At 38.3% G+C, this 20314-nt stretch overlaps 1 protein-coding gene and 1 long non-coding RNA gene across 2 annotated transcripts in view; both read left to right on the top strand.

Annotated features, from left to right (window-relative positions):
* LOC134175589 (uncharacterized) overlaps positions 1-2181 on the top strand; it is a 36951-nt gene extending 34770 nt beyond the window's left edge. Inside the window, exon 3 of the long non-coding RNA XR_009969057.1 lies at positions 638-2181. This is a non-coding gene — a long non-coding RNA (uncharacterized LOC134175589). The remainder of the gene's footprint in view (positions 1-637) is intronic.
* FBXO30 (F-box protein 30) overlaps positions 1-20314 on the top strand; it is a 330989-nt gene that overhangs the window by 159732 nt on the left and 150943 nt on the right. The window lies entirely within an intron of this gene.

Below are 20314 nucleotides of genomic sequence, written 5' to 3'. Positions count from 1 at the left end.
GATCAAGCCATCTGTACAAAAGCAATCAGTTAACCCTGTTAGGGACTTATTATTTCCAAACACTGCTGGAAGAGTGGCAGGATCAGACAGGGTACAAAGGACTGAGGTTCAAAGAGAGAAATACGGTGTGAGTGAAAGGCTCAAGGACTTGAGTATTGATCCAAATCGGGAGCAGACAGACCAATAATAGCTTAAAAGGCAGAATAGCTAGGGACAGAGCAGCAGACAGTGTGAAGCAGCAGAGAAATGGTTTAGTGCAGATGAAACCCTTGAGACAGCAAAAGCATTCTGCCAGGAGCAGGGAAAATCACAAGGCACAGGAACCCTAGGTAAAAAGCAGACAAAAAACTGGGCTAAACCCAGCTACTAATGGACAGAAGAGTCTTCACTGAGTATGATGGGAGAAAGGGAGGTCGGTATTGAAAACTGCTTTGATGACATGAGTTTGGGAGGATGAAGGGGGCTTCCAGAGGAAGGCAGTGAATGCAAAAACTCTGGGAGGGGAAGAAATGTCTCTTGCTCACAGAGCACCACTGAGATCACCTTCTGAAATGAAGCATGCTGATTCCCCTGATATGATGCATGGAATATACACATGCAGTTTTGCAATGCTCTCTGCCTTTTCCTGTGAACACAGGTACTGCAGCTGCCTGCAGCCAGCCTTTCCAGTTGCTGTTGCACACGGATCCAGAAGAACCCAAATTCACCTACTGAATGTTGCTGTCTGCCTGGAAAAAAAATAACCCCAAAGTGTCCTTGCTTTCCAAGCTCTGAGGTTGAATCTCCATTCTCACCCTTCAGCTCCAGTGCCTCAAAAACATATTTCCTCCTCATGTTTTAAAGGCATGATGTTGTCCAAATTCTCCTTTCTTTCCTTTGATTCTTTTGTTTTTTACTAGCCCATTCCCCCTGCTTTAAAGTAAATCTCTTAATTTGCCATTTTTATTCTTCTTTTTTTCCTGTACTATATTACAGCCTAATGAGATTTCCTTTAGTACAAATGAAGACTTCTCTTATTTGATTCTGTCTTATACCTCCAGTGAAATCCTGTGTCTCAGAAGATGACATCTTTAGCTTCTCAATCACTTGGAGATATCTCAGTTTTTTTCAGTTCATTTTAAGCCACTACATGCATCACTTATTTGGCTCTTCTTGTATCATTCAAAATCTATCCTGTAATTCTACAAAGCCATTTGTAGAACAGCTTTATAGAATGGTAAACGTCACTTATACCTCTGTGTTTGCATATATTTACATTTAATATGTAAAAGATAGTAGAATTAAAGTTAATCCTTAATACGTGTGTAACTGTACCTTTCATAATAGTGTATTCCAGTACTTCTTCACAATCCCACATGTGTCATGATTTGGCTTAATTTAAGACAGACAGATGCATCCTGCGGAGGTATATATCCATATTCTGGAGAGAGAGAATATGACTTTTATTGGTTTGTAAAGTATCATACTTCTAGTGAGCTTCAGAGCTGTATGGACTCTGCATTTCTTCTACCGGCATTATTAGCATGCATTCGATATGCACCACATAGAGCATTTTTAGTGTATCTGTCTTAACATGATCAGCTGTGGGTATGGCACTGGCACTCCTGGAAACTGAATATGCATATTTTCTACCTCTACTCATCATCATCTACATTAAGATTTTATGTATCTCTCTTCTGCTTTTTTTTTTTTTTTGGTGTCTTCTCCGATTTTTGTTCAGGAAAATGACTTGAATTTTCAGCTTTTTCTGTGAAAAAAAAATCTGATGGATTTGTTTCCTATTAGTATCTGTGATTAATAACATGCTAAATGTTGAAATCTTAGCTAACTGAGATAAACTATTGATTGTACACATATAATCCTGTAGACATACACCGTTGACCAAGTTTAGGATTAAATTTGGATCCAGCTGCACCTAAACTTGCCTCTGAAAAGAAGTTTAGAACACAAGGGGGTCCTTTCTGAACCTTACTGGTGCTTGTAACATCTCCCAAAACAATGCTAATCCAATCATAGCTCTGCTAGATATCTGACATAACATTCAAAGACTTCTCTAGGCAAAGAACATACACCCAGCTTCTCTGAGTAATGAGTCAGGACTGATAATAAGGAACATCAGGCCCCAGCCCTTGGATGACTACCCAGAAGAAAATGGGCAGTAATTAGACAAAAGGTAATTCTGGAAGGAGCATCATGACTTACAGCCCACTGACTCAAGGGAAGAGAAAGATTGAGCCTGCATGCCTGATTTGCATGAGAAATGAGAGGGACCTCTAACCAGTAAGGGGTGGCATACTAGTTAATGAACAATTTGCATAATTCTCAACCAATCGATACTGATTTCTTTGTCAAAATGTATAAATAGCTTAGAGTCATCAGTGTGCTTGATTTGTGGAGACTTCCACTGAGCACCCTGCATAGAATAAGCATCTCATTTAAAAATCTAGACTATGATTCTTTGTTTAGAAAGCCCCAAATCAGCAACATCATGACTCAATGGGAGGGTCTCCCTAACAGTTTTGTCTGACCCTGTCCTCTATGCAGTAACTAATCAAGTGCACCTTGCCACTGAGCCTTGTTAAACCACTGTCACATTTACTATCAAACTTTGCTAAGTCATGGTTTTATATCAATAAACATACTGCTACTTCTCTCTTACAAGTGAAGTGCATCACTCCACTGCAACAAAAGAAGGTAGCTGATATTCTAAAGGTCTCCCTCTTCATTGACGATGGGGCAAGAATAGAAAGACTAATTTCACGTGGCTATAGCTAGTAACTAGAGTTATGACTTTTAACCATTGCTAGCATTCTACCTTCTTACCCATTAATAAGACAGTAAATTGGTTTGAAGCAGGTTCTTACCTCTAGGTGTTTCCCATTCACTCTGTGAGCAGCAGCAAAACAATCTGAGTGCACTGATGTTCAGCAGCAATTGTAAAACAGTTTAGGAGCCTTTACAAATACAGATCTAAAGAATAAAATCTTCTGTTCTGAGATTCCACTGTGGTTGGTGTTTAATATAAGAATAAAGTATTTGATCTTTGATTCCAACATAAGCTGTGCCTGGCCATCAGGATTTATTGAGAAATTAGTACACGCCCTCACCCTGCTGTTTCCCTACTAATTGATAACTGCTTTTTGGAAGTATCACTTTCCCAGTTTGTCATGTATTTAACAGGCACTATGCAATTATTCCAGAAGCTTAGTATTATAACTAGTGAGCCATGTGCTGCTGAATGAAAAACAAGCAAACAAATAAACCAGCATTGAAAATACCTCTTGTTTCTTTCTCAGTAACTTTAATAAGTTAGTGTTGCTGGACACATGCTTTGTGCACGTAACTCCGTCTCTGAGTGACATTAAATGATGAACTGGGATCTGGCCGTGCAGCCTGTTCCATGCAGTCCGTGCTATGTTCGTGCAAATCCCCCTGAAAACAGACTTCTGCATGCTTGTAACAATTTACCTGTGCATAATGAGTTGCAGAACTCCTAATAAGAGCCCTGATATCTCCAGGTCTTGGTTTCCAATATGAGAGATAAAAGTAGTAATATTTCTTGCCCTGTTGACTGCCACTGGCACATTTCAGGAAAGATTATGTGTTGGAGAGCGTGCATGAATGTGTAAAACACTGCTTGAGAATTCTCTAAGCATGTGAGTGCTGCTGGCATGGAAATCAATAATAATGAAATAATTCAGTAAGACAAAACAGCAAGTTCAGAATGGTAGGAAATGTTTTCAAGTGAAACAAAAATTGTGGATTTTTTGGTTTATTACACTGCAAAATGGTTCTGCATTTGCTGCTTTCTGATTTACATTCAGTTGTTCACTGTGCGTAAATTGAAATTAATCGCCTAGGTCCTACTTAGAAAAGCACACTGGAACATGTCTTGAGAGGGCATTTGCCTACCCTTTCTCATGTGCAAGTATTCAGAAAGCTGACCACAGTTTTAGAGCACCTGGTAACATTTGTCCAAGCCTCCTAAGTTTATTCCTTTTCCCTGCCCTTTTGGAACGTACATGATAAGCCCATCAGCAAATACCAGGTTAGATAACCATATAATTCAAGTGGTTTTTCTCCTGAATCTTGCCATACCCACAGAGCTAGTAGCAGCTGACAGCATGATTAGTAGGTTATGCACAGTTTTGATTAGCACCAAGTATATTTTAATAGACAAGTCAGAAGCAATCTGGAAATGTTTGTAATTGGGAAGATAAATTCAAGCATGAGTACAGAGAACATGTGATTATCAAAAGTATGCTTCATGTAGTCAATTTTAAATTATTTCATTCCATACACTCTTCTAAAAGTAATCACAAACACTGCCCAAACTGGAATTGCTCAAATGACCTGTGACTGCAGAGTATTTACAATACAGTTGAGGCTTTAGCCAAGGAAATGTCATTGAAAATGTCAAGGGAATGGGAACGTGAAAGCTTAAAAGGTTTGGTATACTTGCAGTAATAATTTCCAATGTTTTCCCATTATTGTCAAGTCTGTTCAAGTGTTCAGCAATACCATTTTGAGTTTCTCCCTTCCTTGTTTATCCTTTTTAGTCTTTCAGTGCATTTTTAGTTCTTGCAGGTCAAAGCAGTTAAAACCCTTTCTTCTTTTGTAATGTTGTACTTGTCTCACAGATTTTGGCAGCAATTGCAGTGTGGTGCTTCTGAGGGCACTGTTAATCCTCAGAGTATTATCTTGGTTGGGATGTGACAGAATACCAGTTCCCAGCTCAGTCCTGAGTTTCACAAAACCCAGAATCCTTCTGCAGTGTTTCACATCTGTGATCTGTCAAAAGACATCTCTAATCACCTTTCTTCTTCAGGCACAGAGGGACACCACTATGTTCCATGTTTAAGACTGCTTTCAGGTCAATGCCTTTCCCACACAGATAAAGCTAGGGTGTTACAGAATGACTTGAGAAAAATGGCAAACAGCAACTACATTACAAAGCCTGTCACAAAATGCTGAGCCAGATTGTTTGAAACAGTGAAAGAAAACCTAGTCTTAGTTTGAACTTTGCTGCATTTTGAGCAATGGGCTAAACTAGATGACCAACTTAATTTCAATACTAATTTCATTCTTATTTTTCCATGGTCATTTATTGTGTGCCCAGAAGTCCTCAGTTTATTTGTCTCAGTACAACAATCTCTGGCAAGTCCAGAGACACAATCATCCACAGAATAATAAAATCATTTAGGTTGGAAAAGACCTTTAAGATTAGAGTCCAACTTTTAACCTATATTTAGAGTCCTACCTTTAAGTCCCTACCTTTAACCTGCTGGACAATCAAGTCCAGCACTTGACCATGTCCATAAGTGCAACTGTATATATCAAAACAAATTTTTATTCCATTGAAAATTCTGGATTAGATTTAGAGAACTGGCAAGTTGTTCTTTTTTAATTTCATTGCTCAAGCAAGTTACCTTTTCTTCTTTGTTTCACCTTTTGAGCAGCACATTCCTTTTCAAAACTGTGGGCATCTTATGTCTTTGAATTTGCCTACAATATAAAATGTGTCCTTGGGTAGATTTCCCCTCCCTGAGCTAAAACAACTCACAAAACCAATCAGCTTTTGGAGCAATACATGAGTCAGTGTTAGCAAGCTCAGAAAAAAAGAAAAGACATATAAATTTTATGACTTGGTGGTGGTTTTTTTGGTTTGCTTTTTTGCCTGGTTTAATTCATGCAGAATTGCCAAATGTCAGTTTGAAGGAAATAACTTTACATGGGTGCTGAAAATAAAGTGAAACCACATATACTTGGGATGCAATTTTTTTTTTTGTCAGTATTATAGGTTGACTTATCTTTCATTCTAAAATTGGGTTAGTCAATAATACTATTTTCAGCTCAACCTTCAGACCTGCTGCTACATGTGGACTTTGGCTTGATGCTTCTCTCACTTGTCCTGGTGTAAAGCAGGTATCATCAAAGTCAATGAAAATTTGAAAGTCTTGAAGTGAGAGTGAAAGGAAAACTATTCCCTTATTCTTAGCATCTGATTAGTTTAAATACCTTGGAGAAAAGCCAGTAGGCATTTCATACTTGAATAAGCCTGTCATTAATACGGATCCTGAGGCTGTTAATACCTTGGTAAAATACTTTCACCTGTTTATATCACCACTATTATTTAATTTGAGAAGAAAGAAAGTTCTAGTCTCAGTGCATATATTGGTTTATTGTGATCTTTGTTTTCATGTGTATATGGAGACTGTATAATGGAAAAACCTTCCTAGAAGTAAAACAGAAAAGTAAGAAATGAGCTTTTAAAATCACTAATCAAAATGAAAAACAGCTTCAGTGAAGGAGGATGAGCACAGGTATTTATTATACCTCATCCTTTGTCTGACTTATGAAGTGACAGATCTATCATTTTTTTCAATGTCTTTTCCAGACACAGCTCAAGTTGCTGGGGACATAGATCTTCCTTTCCTTCTCACAAAATACAACAGATATTGGACTCAAATCCCCATCTCTGTGATTTCAATCAGACAGGAATTACTTTTAGGATCACTCCACTGATAGCGGACCATTTTCAGCAGTTTAGCTGGCAGGACTCTGCTGAGATGGGAAGGGCTGGCAAAAATGACATTCTGTCCTGAGCAGACCTTTCCCCTCATCTCTCCGTGGCACTGGGTGGCAAATATGTTCTTGCCAGGGACCCGCTGGGGGAAGAGAGAGTGTATGCCCTGAGCCAGAGGTGACTGGCTCCAGGCCAGAGCAGGGGCAGCGGAGACCCAAACAGCATAGGGCAAGCATAGGTGATAGGTGACAATGTACTTCAGTGAGTATTCAATTACCAGGAGCTTTGCTCTGAATAGGAGCCTCAAAATTTTAACTACTGAAATAGTTAACAGTTATGTGAAACTATTAATCGGAACATCTTTGACTTTCAGTGGGAATAGCTATGTAGGGATTCTGAAAAAACTGCACCTTGGGCATTTGAAACATTATTGTATTGGTGATCACTTGCATATGATTTGACTTAAATTCTGTTTGATAAACACAGCCACAGTGTTTCTCCTGCTTTTCATCCAGTAACTAAGAGATCCACTGTTATAATTCTGTGTTTTCTATAGAAATAATTAATATATAAACAGAGAGATTTCAATAAAGGCATCCACCTACAAGCAATTGCATGGATGCTTAGTGCAGCTGTCAGCAATAAGGTAGTGGTGTGGCTCTCGTTTTGCCCTTTCTATCCTTTTATGTTGCTGTTTTATAATATTTACACTTTAATCATAATGTTCTCATTATTTGGCATTTATAAACATAGGTCTCCTACGCATGGTTAAGGCTCCATTCATATTTTGGGTGCCACAGAAATGGGGTGGGTAGGTTAGCAATCGGATTGCTACATGAAAATCCTTTATAACATCCATTTTAAAGCCTCTCACGTTTGCTAGTACTGTATTTATTCATAGACGAATTTCAGCAGAATCTTTACTGAAACCCAGTAAGTCAAACATTATTTAAGTAACCTTCTTAATTCTCCCCATGGCTTTGACTGCTTTTGTCACTGTAATACTCTTCAAAATGTGGGCAGTAATAGTAAAAGAAAAGTCCTGGAAAAAGATGCTTGGTGGAAGCGAAAATTAGGCGTAAAGGAAACAGCCTGCATCAGTGACTCTGCTTATTAATAATCATTGGAAAGCCAAAAAGTACAAATATGGCATACGTAACTAAGCTGAAATCTAACACGAGCACTGGCTCACTTCAGAAAGAGCAGTTTCTTTCTCAGCTTACCACGTGACTAACTTCACATATCCAGGGTATCTTAAACAAGATTCATATCTCTAAAAGCAAACAGTGATAGTCACCATCACTGGACACAGATAAATTATTAGTATTGATAGAAGGTGCTTTGAGTCAACCAGACGTTCTTCCCAGGAATCATAAATTGTGTTCCTCTCCTTCTCTGCTGGTGTAGGGCTGCAAACAGTTTTCTCTGGGCCATTTAATTGTCCTGTCAGTATAGGCTTGGAAACCTGCTAATTTATGAGCCAGTAAGTCTGATTTATAGTGCATGACATCTCTAGCGCAAGACAGAAGAATAAAGTGAAGAGGTGCTTTATATCACAGTAGCATTAAAATTCATATAGCAAACACTGTTCCTATGCAATTTTTTGTCCTTTCTTCCACTGTGAATATTAGCTTTTGTTTACACAGCACAAACACTTGCCTGAAAACTGGATCAAAATTGGAATAATTTTCAATATATTGAATGTTTTATTCCTTTTACATAAGCTTCATGTAAATTTAACAACTACAACAAAATAACACAGCCTCTCCTTCTCCAGGTATACTGAGATCACTGTTACTGATGAAATTTGGGTCAGTAAATATTACACTGTTCATACAGCCAAAATTTTAAACAATGTTGGTAAATAACTAGTCTGACATCCCACACTATACAGATCACAGGATTTCAACCAGAAATTCTTATCTCAAGCGTATGGTTTCTCACTGAGCTACAGTGCGCTGTCTCAAAGAAGTCTGCATACTTTCACCACCTCCATCTAATACCATGCCAAGAAGAGCCTAGTGCTCAAAAATACTTAATATTAATGGGTTTCTAAAGTGAAAGAATATTATTTTTAAAGCTATGAGTTTCAGGAATAAGAGACTGAGGCTGACCTAACTTCTGAATAAGCTGTACCCAGCTGGCAGAACCACAAAGACAGCATTTCTAAAGTGAATTAGGCACTAAGTACTAACTGACCATTGTACCTGCCAATTTACTGTGGGATCCGGAAACTTGCCAGAAGGCCAGCACAGTGAGAGCTAGTCTTGCTTGTGGCACACTAAAGGTCAATGGAACACACGCTGTAAGTGCTTCTGGAAAAAAAGCATTTTTTAATAACTCCAGTGAATAATGGCTTTTTTATGTAGAGGCGTGAGGCACCAGATCCACATCAAGATACAGAAGCAGCCGAAGCTTTGAGGTTGATTTTCCTGCCTCTTAGTAATATGCCTGCATGAAGATCATTCTCAAAACCTTCTGTAACAGTTAAGTAAAATTAAAATTTGACTAAAATACCATTGGCTACAAAATAGTCTACTGCCATTACACTGAAGAGGATAAGTAGTAAGCTGCAGACAGTGGAAATCCACACCACGTGTTTCCTGAGGTACATTTGAGACAGGAAGTGCCTCTCTGCTGAAGCCAGAAGTTTTAGTCAAATCCAATGGGAAGAGCTTGTTTATAATACAAAAAAGGGAGGAAACCCAGGAGTGTAAACAAAGCTAATCAAAAAAGTGAAATACCATATGTGCCAAACTGAAAAAGGAATAATCACCAAGAGGAATAAGCACTTCTGCTTATTAAAACAATTCTGCTTATTATTTAACTATGCTATTAAGCATAGTTAAAATTTCTTATGTTGAAGGAATAAACAGAGAACAGAGGTGATTAAAAGGATGTTGACTGATCATTCCTGAAAAATTATGGATAATAACTAATGCTGCTGTAATCAAGATGAGCTAAATATTTTGTCTGCACATTATGGAATTTTGAATAATGTTATCAAAGGATAGGAGCTAGAAGCATTAATAGTTTAAAATAATAACAACACAACCATAATAGAATAGTTAATCTTAAGGGCTGACCTGCAGCTTCTCATTTTCGCATCTAACCTGAAGGAGAACAACTCTTGAAACAGCAGGGATCTCTTATATAGTAATGAATTCATGGCAAGGAATCTTATTTTAGAAAATGCATCACTTTTCCCATTCCTCTACCTACCTTCTGAATTCTTTGACTTCTTCCAATCAATGAAAGAAACTGTACTGCAAACCCTGGAGAATCTACAGTCCTGTATCAAAGCAATATATGCAGGAAGCAAAAGAGTGTTTTTCTTATTTCTCCTACCAGTAACACATGTGACATTGCTGAGACCATATGGAAGATTTTGTTTTGATATTTATTCTCAGCTCCCTGTTACAGGAAAGCAAAGTGAAAAACAGTTCCTTATTGGTTCCAAGCTAGTTCCAGCTGTATATGAAGATTTCTGGTCATACCATCAAGTTGACCTTCCAGCATGCTGATGAAACTGTTTTGTTCACTGTCAAGAACATGAATCATATATTCCACTGCTGAATCTTTATTCTCTGAAGGAACAAGAATCTAAATGCACTCTAAATCTTGAATCTTACCAATGAGGTTAATTTTTTATTGCTATGACTATACTAGGATTACTAACTTGATTTAATTCACCAGGTAGGACAGATGAAGAAACCATGAGAGTTCGGAATGGTGCCTTGGCACTTATATCAATGTTGGAGAAAGACTACTTTAAGATTAAAGTTGGATACTACAGAGGAAAGCAAATAAATAAACTTGCAATTTCTTTCATGAGCAGCAGAACTAAGGAAACCTCCTTTCCAACAGATTTCTGACCTCAATTCACATGTGTTTTTTTCCTGCAATAATCTCAGTCTAATATTTAGCAGCAGGTAAATAAGGAACATAACACCTATGGTTTTCCAGAGATGAGAATGGCATCAGATCAGCTTTGTTTGTAAGGTTGCTACATTTTTCTTCAAATGAGATACTACTTCAAATCTTGTTTCAACAATAAAACCCATAAACTGAAATCCCACTTCCTTTTTAATAGTCTCACCTGTATAGGTAGTTGTTGAGACAAGACAGTAATCTTGAAGAAATGATCTCTCAATTATTTATAAATAAAATGACTTCTGTTTCTATCAGTTTCTTGTCATTGCAGGCAAACCAGAATGGAAAAATTCATTGTTTTCCTACCCTTTAGCAGCATTCAGGGCAAGGGATACATTCTGAGGCTTATTAAGTTTCTGAAACAGAGCTTCTAGTTTTATTGCAATTTTTCTACAAATTAAAAATACACAAGAATGTCACTTGAGTGTATGCCAAGCATGTATGTGCTTCTCTCTTTTATACCACTTTAATTATTTTTTATTCCCCATTGAAGATAATCCTTAATCTGTGTAATCCAGGTATTACACCTAACCTGTTGCTGTTGAAGTGTCTGCTACACATTGATACGAATTTGATATATATGTTGAGTTATAGACCGTATTTGGGGACCAGAGGAAGAAGTACATTTTTCTAGAGAATAATGGAATATAATTAATAAAAGTTAAGGAATAATTCTGATGAAGAAATAACTAGGATGAGGAACTGGGATCCCAATTTACAGTTAAGCGGGTTCCAGGTCATTTCTGATAACTACTATTTATTGCATTCAGACATCACGGTTTAGCACAATTTAAAACCTCAACACTTTCATCTAGCACCAGATGTTTCTTACTTCTGAAAAATCTGATTCATTCTGCTCGTGTAAAACCTATCTCATAAAATGTGAACATACTTTTAATGTTAACTTGATGTGTACATTATCAAATGAAGGCTTCATTTCAATTCTGAGTGTTCTTGTCTTCCTACATTCTGTACAGGTTGCTTTCCCAATAGGGATGCTCACCCAGAAAAAGGAAGAAGTGGAACGGTCAGTGACATCACTGAGCTGAACAGCAAGAAAAAATATAGCCAAGTCAAATGCTTCAGCAAAAAGGACTCCAATTATATTCTCTAGAGGTGATTTGGGAAGTGAGCAATGCTGTGCATTAGAAATACAATTCAGAGTTCACACAGAATATCAGCCTATTTTCAAAAAACAAAAGCTTCCCATTGCTATCATAAAAAGCAAAGCTTGCTTGGAGAACAATAGCTGCAGATAGAGAAGTGCAGCAATCCTTCTTTACATTGGCAGAGGACTTGACTCCTGAGTCAAAGTGGTTTAAAAATTTGGGAGCACTTTTTTGCATCAGAGTGTCTCAGCCTTCCCTGTGGGCAGAATGGCACAATTGCTTTTCAGCTTGCAGTTAGCACTACAGTCTAAACCAGGTTAGGATTATAAGGAAACTGGAATGTGTTATGGAAAATGCAGTGCAACTCCTCTAAAGCTAGAACTCAACCATTTCACAACTGGGATGCACAGGTGGCAGATGCACAAAACTGACTTATGCCACAGTTATATGACCAGTGTGACCAGTGTGCCTCCATAATTTTTTTCTATCAAGTGCTACGTTGATCCTGTCAACTGAATTTACAGAAGTGTCAGTTCATTGAACCCTGATTGTCGCATTTCCACTGTGTCCTCACAGAGAGATAATATCACACATACCTCAGATGCTTGGACATGGGAGTCCTCCAAAACAAGAACACATTTCTCAAATACATGGTTCACTCCAGAGATGATCTCTTTATAAGACAGGAAACTGTAAAAATGTTGATGCGGGAGTCACGGACAACGCAGAGATGATCAATGTGATCAAGCGATTGCCAAATTTATTCCCACACATCAACAGCTTTTATAGTTTATAGGACTAGCTGATGTAACCAATATAGATTCTGATTGGCTCAAAAGTGCTGTCCACACATTTTCAAAGTAGATAATAGGTTAGCTGAAAGCTTTGTTACTTTTTGCACACATCTTACAGTTTTCCCATCCCGCTTCTACATCTTGTTAACCTTGAGCAAACGCCAAGTTCCTTGTTCTACTGCACATAGCTGTCCTTTAGTAGCTTATGGCTAGTCCTTGCAGCCTGGGTAACTTTAGTTCAGGCCTTACAACTTAACTCAGCGTTTGGCTAAGACCACACAGCTGGAATGGCTCACGCGTCCATTGTTCAACTATATTCTTCATAGCCGCCATCTCCTAAGGCTAAGATGTCTGGGTTGGTCACGAAATGTCCACGGTTCCTTAGCCAATCCACATAAAAAAAAAGAAGTTAATCACAGTACTGAGTTACAGCTGAACGTGTTTCTTGCTTTCTGAAATCTTGTAGTGAAAAATAAAGCAAAAGGAAGGAGTTACAAATACCAAGGAGTTTGTAAAAGCTTTTTCCTTCCTCCCTGCTAAGTCAAGCAGCCCTTTGACCCTTCCCTTTTGAGTGGGAAACTATATTGCCAACACTCCAACTCTTTCAGCAATAATTACTCTTTGTGTTTCTTATGTCAGTGACAGGTGTAGGAACTCATCTTTTCAGAAAGCAATGTACTTTTAATTAAAAAGCATCTCTTTTGATAATCCAGTTAGTTTTCAGTTTTCCTATTTGGAAACTAATTTTCTTCAATTTCAAGCACTTTTTATATTACATAGTAGACAATTCACATAAACTCTTTAATTTAATAGGGCTTTGGAGGAAAGAATAATTACCAGGGTGACATGTTCTGCAGGGAGAGATAAACCCTAATGCAAATTCAAACTGCATTCACACAGAGTCTGTCCCAAATTCTAAGGTAAATCTTCATTGCAGGATTACCTTTTTTTTTTTTTTCAAACAATGTCTCCTAACATCCTAATACAAATGCTTTATCTTCTCTTTGCCTATAATTATATCAGTGAACTTTAAAGCAAGCTAAAATATGAGCAGAATAACTCAGTGTTCTGTAGTCTTTTAACATCATCCTACTGTTTCAAGGCTTTCATTTGCTGATCCTGCTATTCACAAAATTCCTTCGCAGCATAAGCACTAGGCTGGTTTAAAACATCCATTTCCAGCTCACCTCACCTAAATGATACTAGGTGGCTACCCGTAACAGTGATCCCAAAGGATTTAGTCAGTTTGCAGGAAGAAAATATGAATTTGGGAGCCACATCAGAAGAAGGACCAGTATGGAGACACAGCACTCTGAGGAATGGGATCTGCTGGGTGGCTGGCTAGTGTAGGGCACATATGAAAAGGTTTAAGGTGGACTTAACTGCAGCATCAGCCAGACATTCTGTTTTGTAGAGCAAAAGAGATTAATTTTCTTGTTATCTGCTCTGCTAATTATTCCAGTTCATTGAGCAAACTCCACATTTAAGGATCCCCTAGAGTTTAATAACAGTATGTTCAGTGAAGTGCTGCACAGACATACCAGCTCTGGCCTGGCAGAAGCATAGCTGCATTAGTCCCACAGTCCACTGGGGCTAGTTATTTTCTTAACAGTTGAATTCAGCCTGGGCACAGCATCACTCTTCTTTGACTCCTCTGCTTTTAGCTCCATCACTAACTTGGATGTCTTTCAACATTACTGGACTGCAGAGTGTAAACAGACCCCAAGTCTTTCTTCAATTCCTTGCCTATTAAGATCTGCCAACAGAGAATCCCACCTTTTCCTTCCCTCCCAGCTTCTTAGCCAGTACAAAAATTACTCTAAGGACTTTTCTTCACGTGTCTCCACCTATTCCATTTCTCTTCATCAACTGAACTCTGCATAGTTAGGGTTGTGCCCTCTTTGTGTAGAAGCATTGTGGCTTGAAAAGCATCGCAGGTCATTCCCAGGCATGGAATAAGGAAGCCACAATGAGGCAGTGTGGGATGAACGCAATAGATGGAAATGCTTTAAGAGGGCAGATGTAAAAGAATAATTTAACTGCTTCAAATCATCTACCATTGTAGCCGATTTCTATGTACTGAATATACTGAGACCCTTAGGAAACTGGCATCCTTAGACTCAAATCTAACCCTTGTCAATACCCCCTCAGTAAGGCAATGCATTTCTTCTTTCCCTTGACTCCTTTGATTTTACATGAGCCTCTTTCTTTACAGAATCACATTCTAATTCTTGCATGGTCAACCCTGAAGCAAGACTAGGGCCGACGAAACTCAAGTCTCCTTGGCACATAATTCAGAACATTTAGACAAGATAGATTCATGAATTAGAATAGTTTTGCAGACAGATAGGGTGAAAACCATCTCCAGGCAAATAAAAGAATAGCTGCTAGCAATTGTTCCTATTAATTGAAATGTCTTCCTAAATAAGAGTCTTTTATGTTTTTGTTTGTTTTGCTAAGTGCTTCAGCCTGTCTGCTACAGTTCTCATCAGACTATAAAGCTGAGAGAATTTCTTTTAATCTGTTGTGAAAAAGTTAATCTTGAAACTAAAAAAAAAAAAAAAAAAAGTGAGGTTTTGGTTGTTTGGGTTTTTTTTTTTCTTTTTTTTCTGCATCATGGCGGAAACATTAAATAAATGCTTTAAGTCGTCTTCGCATGTCAGTAAAAAAAGCAGTAGGAAATTTCTGCCCATATAGCTAGGAGCATGTTTTTTCTGATAGCTTCATCTAAGGCACCAGCTATGTAAACTCTGAGTCCTAGATAATTGGAGGAAAGGGGTAATTTAAAAAATCCCCAGAAAGACTTCTTTTTTACAGAAAAAAAACAGAGGAAACCAGTTTAAATTATTTACTTCATTTCAGAGGCCATCTTCAAAGCTGTTAGTCCTTTATGACTCGTTCACATCAGAGGAAAAATGAAGGCAAATGCAGAAAATGTAATAGCACTGCCAGGGTGATGGCCAGACAATCTCTAGCAATTGTTACTAGGGCTGAGCTGATCTTCAGTCTAATCACATTACCAGACACCGTGTGCCTCCCACAATCTCCCTGCTCCCCTGACTGCAGTTAAAATGCATGACCTTACACCAACTTTACCGTGAGCTAAGATAACGCTTTTCATCTTGCAGCAGGCTCAGGATAAAGAGGGGTTCATGCTTGTGACTGCAGAGGTAACTTCCTGCAGCCATTCAGGTACTCTGTGGTCACTTGTCTGTATCAATTGGGTTATCTACATAGAAAATTTTTTCTGGTGTAGATGTTTCTCATTGACTTTCTGCATGAACACCTTTGTAAAGATTATCTGTATTTTTAATCTATTTCTAAATTAAATTAACATAGAGTATAACATATTAATCTGAGTAGATCAATCAATTTTTCAACTTTTATTCTATAAAAACATTGAAATATGGAGTTAGCAATCATTCTTCTTCAAGTGCTGCTTAGAGAATGACTGATCACTGTTCAGCTTTTATTGCTCTTCTGTAAAATAAAGGCACGTATTGTCAGTTTTCCCAGTGCGTGTTAGCAAGAAAAAAACTCTTCTCCTTACATTAACCTCCTTACAAGAATTTTTCTGTATAGGAAAAATTGAACATAGAATTTACACATGTTAGGCCAGTGTGGTAGTTTAAACCCAGTCAGGCAACTCATTCACTCACTCTCCCCCCCTTCTTGCCCTCCCCCTACTCCCGGGGGAACAGAGAGGAGAATCAAAAGAAAGCAACTCCGACAGGTTGAGATAAGAACAGTTTAGTAACTAAGGTATAACACAAATCACTGCTGCTACCACCAATAATAATGATGATAAAGGAAATAACAAGGGAAGAGAATACAACACCTCACCACCAGCCAACCGATAACTCCCCCCCCCAGCCCGACCAAGCACCAACCCATACCTCCTCCAACCCCACAGTCTACCAGCCCTTCCGGCTCACTCCCAGTTACATCCTGGGCATGACGTGCTGTGGTATGGAATACCTCTTTGGCTAGCTTGGGTCAAGTGTCCTGTCTTTGCTTCCTCCTGGCTTCCCCTCCTCCCTGGCAGAGCATGAGGCTCACAAAGCCCTTGGCCAAACCAAAACATCATTGTTATCAGCTCTGTTCCCAGGCTGAAAGTCAAAACACAGCACTGCACCTGCTACCAAGAAGGAGAAAAATGACTGCTACTGCTGAACCCAGGACAGCCAGTAAGGCTCATAACATAATAAGGATTTAGTTTGGAAGTCTGATTTCAAAATTAAAGGTGTTGTTTCTATGTTTCTGTGTAACTATTTCTGCAGAAGAAACATGAAGCTGCTGTAACTCACACATCTACATCTAGTGCATATGCGAATTTATGTCACTCTCTTTAGCTATGTGGGTATTCTTGAAGTATGGTCAGCACAGTGATGAGTACAGGATCTGTCTGCACACTGACTGCCTTGCAAATATGAATTAAGGGCTAGTGGCTTTGTTATGGAGCAATTACAGCTGTTCCTTATGGTACTTAAGGTTGAAGGTAGATTCCCTGGCAGAACCATGATGAATGACAAAAAAAGAATAAAAATGTGACAATAGGAGGTGTAATTTGACATTTAAGTAAAAAAAAAGATTTGAATTGCGCCATATTCTGGCACACTTTCCCAAAGGAACTATTAGGCATAGCACAATGATTTAATGATTTCTGCAGACCAAAGGCTGCTCAAACAGATAGGGAATGAATAGAAAATCCATCTGTCCTGGGTTCAGCAATAGCAGTCGTTTTTTCTCCTTCTTAGTAGCTGGTGCAGTGCTGTGTTTTTGACTTTCAGCCTGAGAACAGCGCTGATAACACTGATGATTTTAGTTGCTGCTCAAATGTTTGGTCTGACCAAGGACTCTGTGAGTCTCATGCTTTGCCAGGGAGGAGGGGAAGCCGGGAGGAAGCAGAGACAGGACATCTGACCTAAACTAGCCAAAGAGGCATTCCACAACACCATGTAAAGGCAGAGTTTCAGATATGTTCTTTCTTCATGCCATTCCTCCTGGTCTGTCATATGCCTTCAGTAACATTTAGTAGCAGTATTTTTCTATCCTGAGAGCTGTTTGTGAGTTTTAACAATACAGTCCTTGGAACTTTGACATTGTAAGTTGTTGCCACAACAATAACAGGATCTTATAAATTAAGCTCCCATGAAGTCTCCATGCCTCTAGACAGAGGCTAAGAAATTAGACATGAAACTAATGAGAAAATATGAATTTTCTTTCAAACCATCAGAAAAATAGGGTTTGATGATGTTCCAGCAAAAAATTGTGAGTTTTGACACTGATATCAATGGGAGCAGAATCAAGCAGTTTGTCATGGAGATTAGTATGCAAAAACAAGAGATGTGAGGAGCAAAAAACCTCTGCAATCCCTCATGAAAAATCCTTTCCTGGCTTTGAATGCTTTTGCTAGTTTTATTACTTTCCTACGCAAAAAAGAGAAGAGCTAAACATCAGAAAGATGATATTGTTTGGTGATCTCTAAAGGGTATCATTCTGCTTTCAGTAATACAGATTTGGCTGTTTTCCTCACTTGGGGAAGTAAGATGGTCCCAGAAAGGATTTGCTTGCAATTATTGTCTGCTAAGACAACTACAGTAGCAGAGTGCCAAGCCAAATCAACTGTTTCAAAGGGGTTGAGACTAGATACTTTGGTTCAGATAAGTTTGAGGGAGGACTTTTTCATGATTAAGATTGAAGCATTAGGCTGTAAAAGAAGGAAACTAAAGCCAAGAGTCAGCAATTATTTCCCAAATGTTTCCAGTTAATAATTAAAAGAATTGAACCCTTCTCACTGAATGGCACATCTAACTTCAAGACAGTCAGAGTCAGGGGATGTTAAAGCACTTAGGGTGTTTATCCTTTACAGCAAGGGATTCTTACTGTGGAAAGAAAGAAGCTCTTTTATAAAACTTTTCAGGCATTGATCTGAAAAATGGCCTGTATTATTGTACTCATGTTGCAGAAAGGGAAATGAAGGCACAGGGATATAAGCAAATTTTTCAAAGTTAAACCAAAAGGATGGTACACTGTGACAGTATCATGGATGTCAGAGAATGTCTCTACTCTTCCAGGCAGTAACGCATTAGCAGGAATTAAATGCAGCACACTGCTCATTAGGCATACTTTCAGCATATCCAGTGCATTGAAAGAAAGATCCAAGAACCAGAGGAAACAGAAGTTGACAAAAGTGCTACCCTTCAGGAAGAGGGGCGGCTTGGTTTTGTGTGTGCATGCTTCCAAAGAAGTCATCATTATTGTGCAGGTGAATATGGCATCTTCTTCTTCACAGCAAAGACATCACAGCCCACAAATCTAATGTGCAGTCCTCATAGTGAGGGACTTGCAGCGATGTCAGTGGAGGGGTTGAATGTGCAATGAACACACACCACCAACATCAAGCAATTTATTGTTCAGCTATGCGAACAGATTTTTGCCATCACTGTTTTAATCAAGTTACAAGCCAAGATATATCTCTTACACTTCAGCGGTTTTCCAGGTCCATGACAGATATTCTATACAGATTTATAGGGCAGTTTACCATTGTTCTGTCCATTTCTCACATTTTATATTTCTATATGTCATCTTGACTTGAAGTTAAGTTTCTGCTGTCTGAATATAGGATTTCTTGCATTCTCAGAAAGGAAAGAATAAAAAGTAACTTCAAAACAAAAGACAGGGAAAAAAAGGAAGACAAATGTCTGCAGGGATAATAGAACCAGCCTTAAAGAGATAAAGAATAATTATAACCATTACGATTTGGAAACCAGTAAAACAGTAAGTTACTTTTTTATATACAATGACAGCATAAGTCTAAGATCATAAATCTCAGTATAAAATGAGAACAAATACCTAATGTGAAGGAATTCTTGTTACATTAGGCTTAAAATGCCCATTTTTTTCACCTTTGAAACAGCACAGTATTTTTAAAACTCTTGTTGACCTAAATAGACTAATGTACCTTTTTTCCCCTGTCACAAAAATTATGCAGCTTCTTTGAGCTGTTCACAAGCTGAACAAGCATGGCTAAGCATCAGTTAGGTCCATTTCTTAGTTTTCCAGGTAAAACACTGGGGTTTATTGCTCCTTCACCATCAGGCCTCCCATCTGTAGGGTCTCTCAGTGCTCCACTGTTCCTTCATACTGCACTGGTAAATCCCCATCGGAAAGGACTGAACCAGCTGATGAGGAAGCATCTGCTGTGGTACTGATAGCATGAAGAAAACACCCAGCTGTGAGTAAAATGCAAAAGCCACTAAAAGCACTACCTGCCAACTGCCCTGCAAGCTCTGGGAAAAAATACTGAACTGATGAGAAGCAATTTGCTGAGCTGAAGTCAGAGAAGACTGAGGTTAAGTTTGTGAGGAAGATACAAGGTTTGCAGAGGTTGACCATTACGTAAAAGATAGCCACATAAATACTTTGGTAAATAATGGATACTCTGAACAGAATAAGAAGATCAGCTCACAAAACTATTTCAGTAATATCACTAATTATTAGGAGTAAGCCATCATTCTTACTATTGTTACTTCTAGTCATTACTTTTAATAACTGCAACCTGAAATTCCTTGTCTTATTATCTTCACATATGAAACAGCAGCTACTGAATATATTATATTTAGAATTCTCCTCTTTACCAAAGCCTGTAAAAAAATCTTGTGAGAATTAGGCGTGATAGTAAATTTGGTTTTGTGTACCTTTACTTACATAGTACTGACATTTTAATAGGGATGTAAATTCTGTAGCCAGCTGAGGTTTCTAAATGGCACAGATGTAGAGCTAGATTCCATTGGTTTTCATTGCAGTTTCTTTTCAACATGCTCACTTAGAGGAAAAAAAACACAAAACAGCAACCAAAAAACCACAAAACAAACAAACAAAAAACACCCACCCCACATCTGTTCTGTTTTTGTTTTTTTTCCCCAGTTTTAATTTTATTGTATCAGTTA

This window comes from Pezoporus occidentalis, unplaced genomic scaffold, assembly GCF_034315485.1.
Source record: "Pezoporus occidentalis ecotype Australia unplaced genomic scaffold, CSIRO_AGI_Poc_V1 ctg7, whole genome shotgun sequence".
Lineage (NCBI taxonomy): Eukaryota > Metazoa > Chordata > Aves > Psittaciformes > Psittacidae > Pezoporus > Pezoporus occidentalis.
Note: the sequence above shows the minus strand (reverse complement) of the source record. Positions and strands in the feature narration are given on the sequence as shown.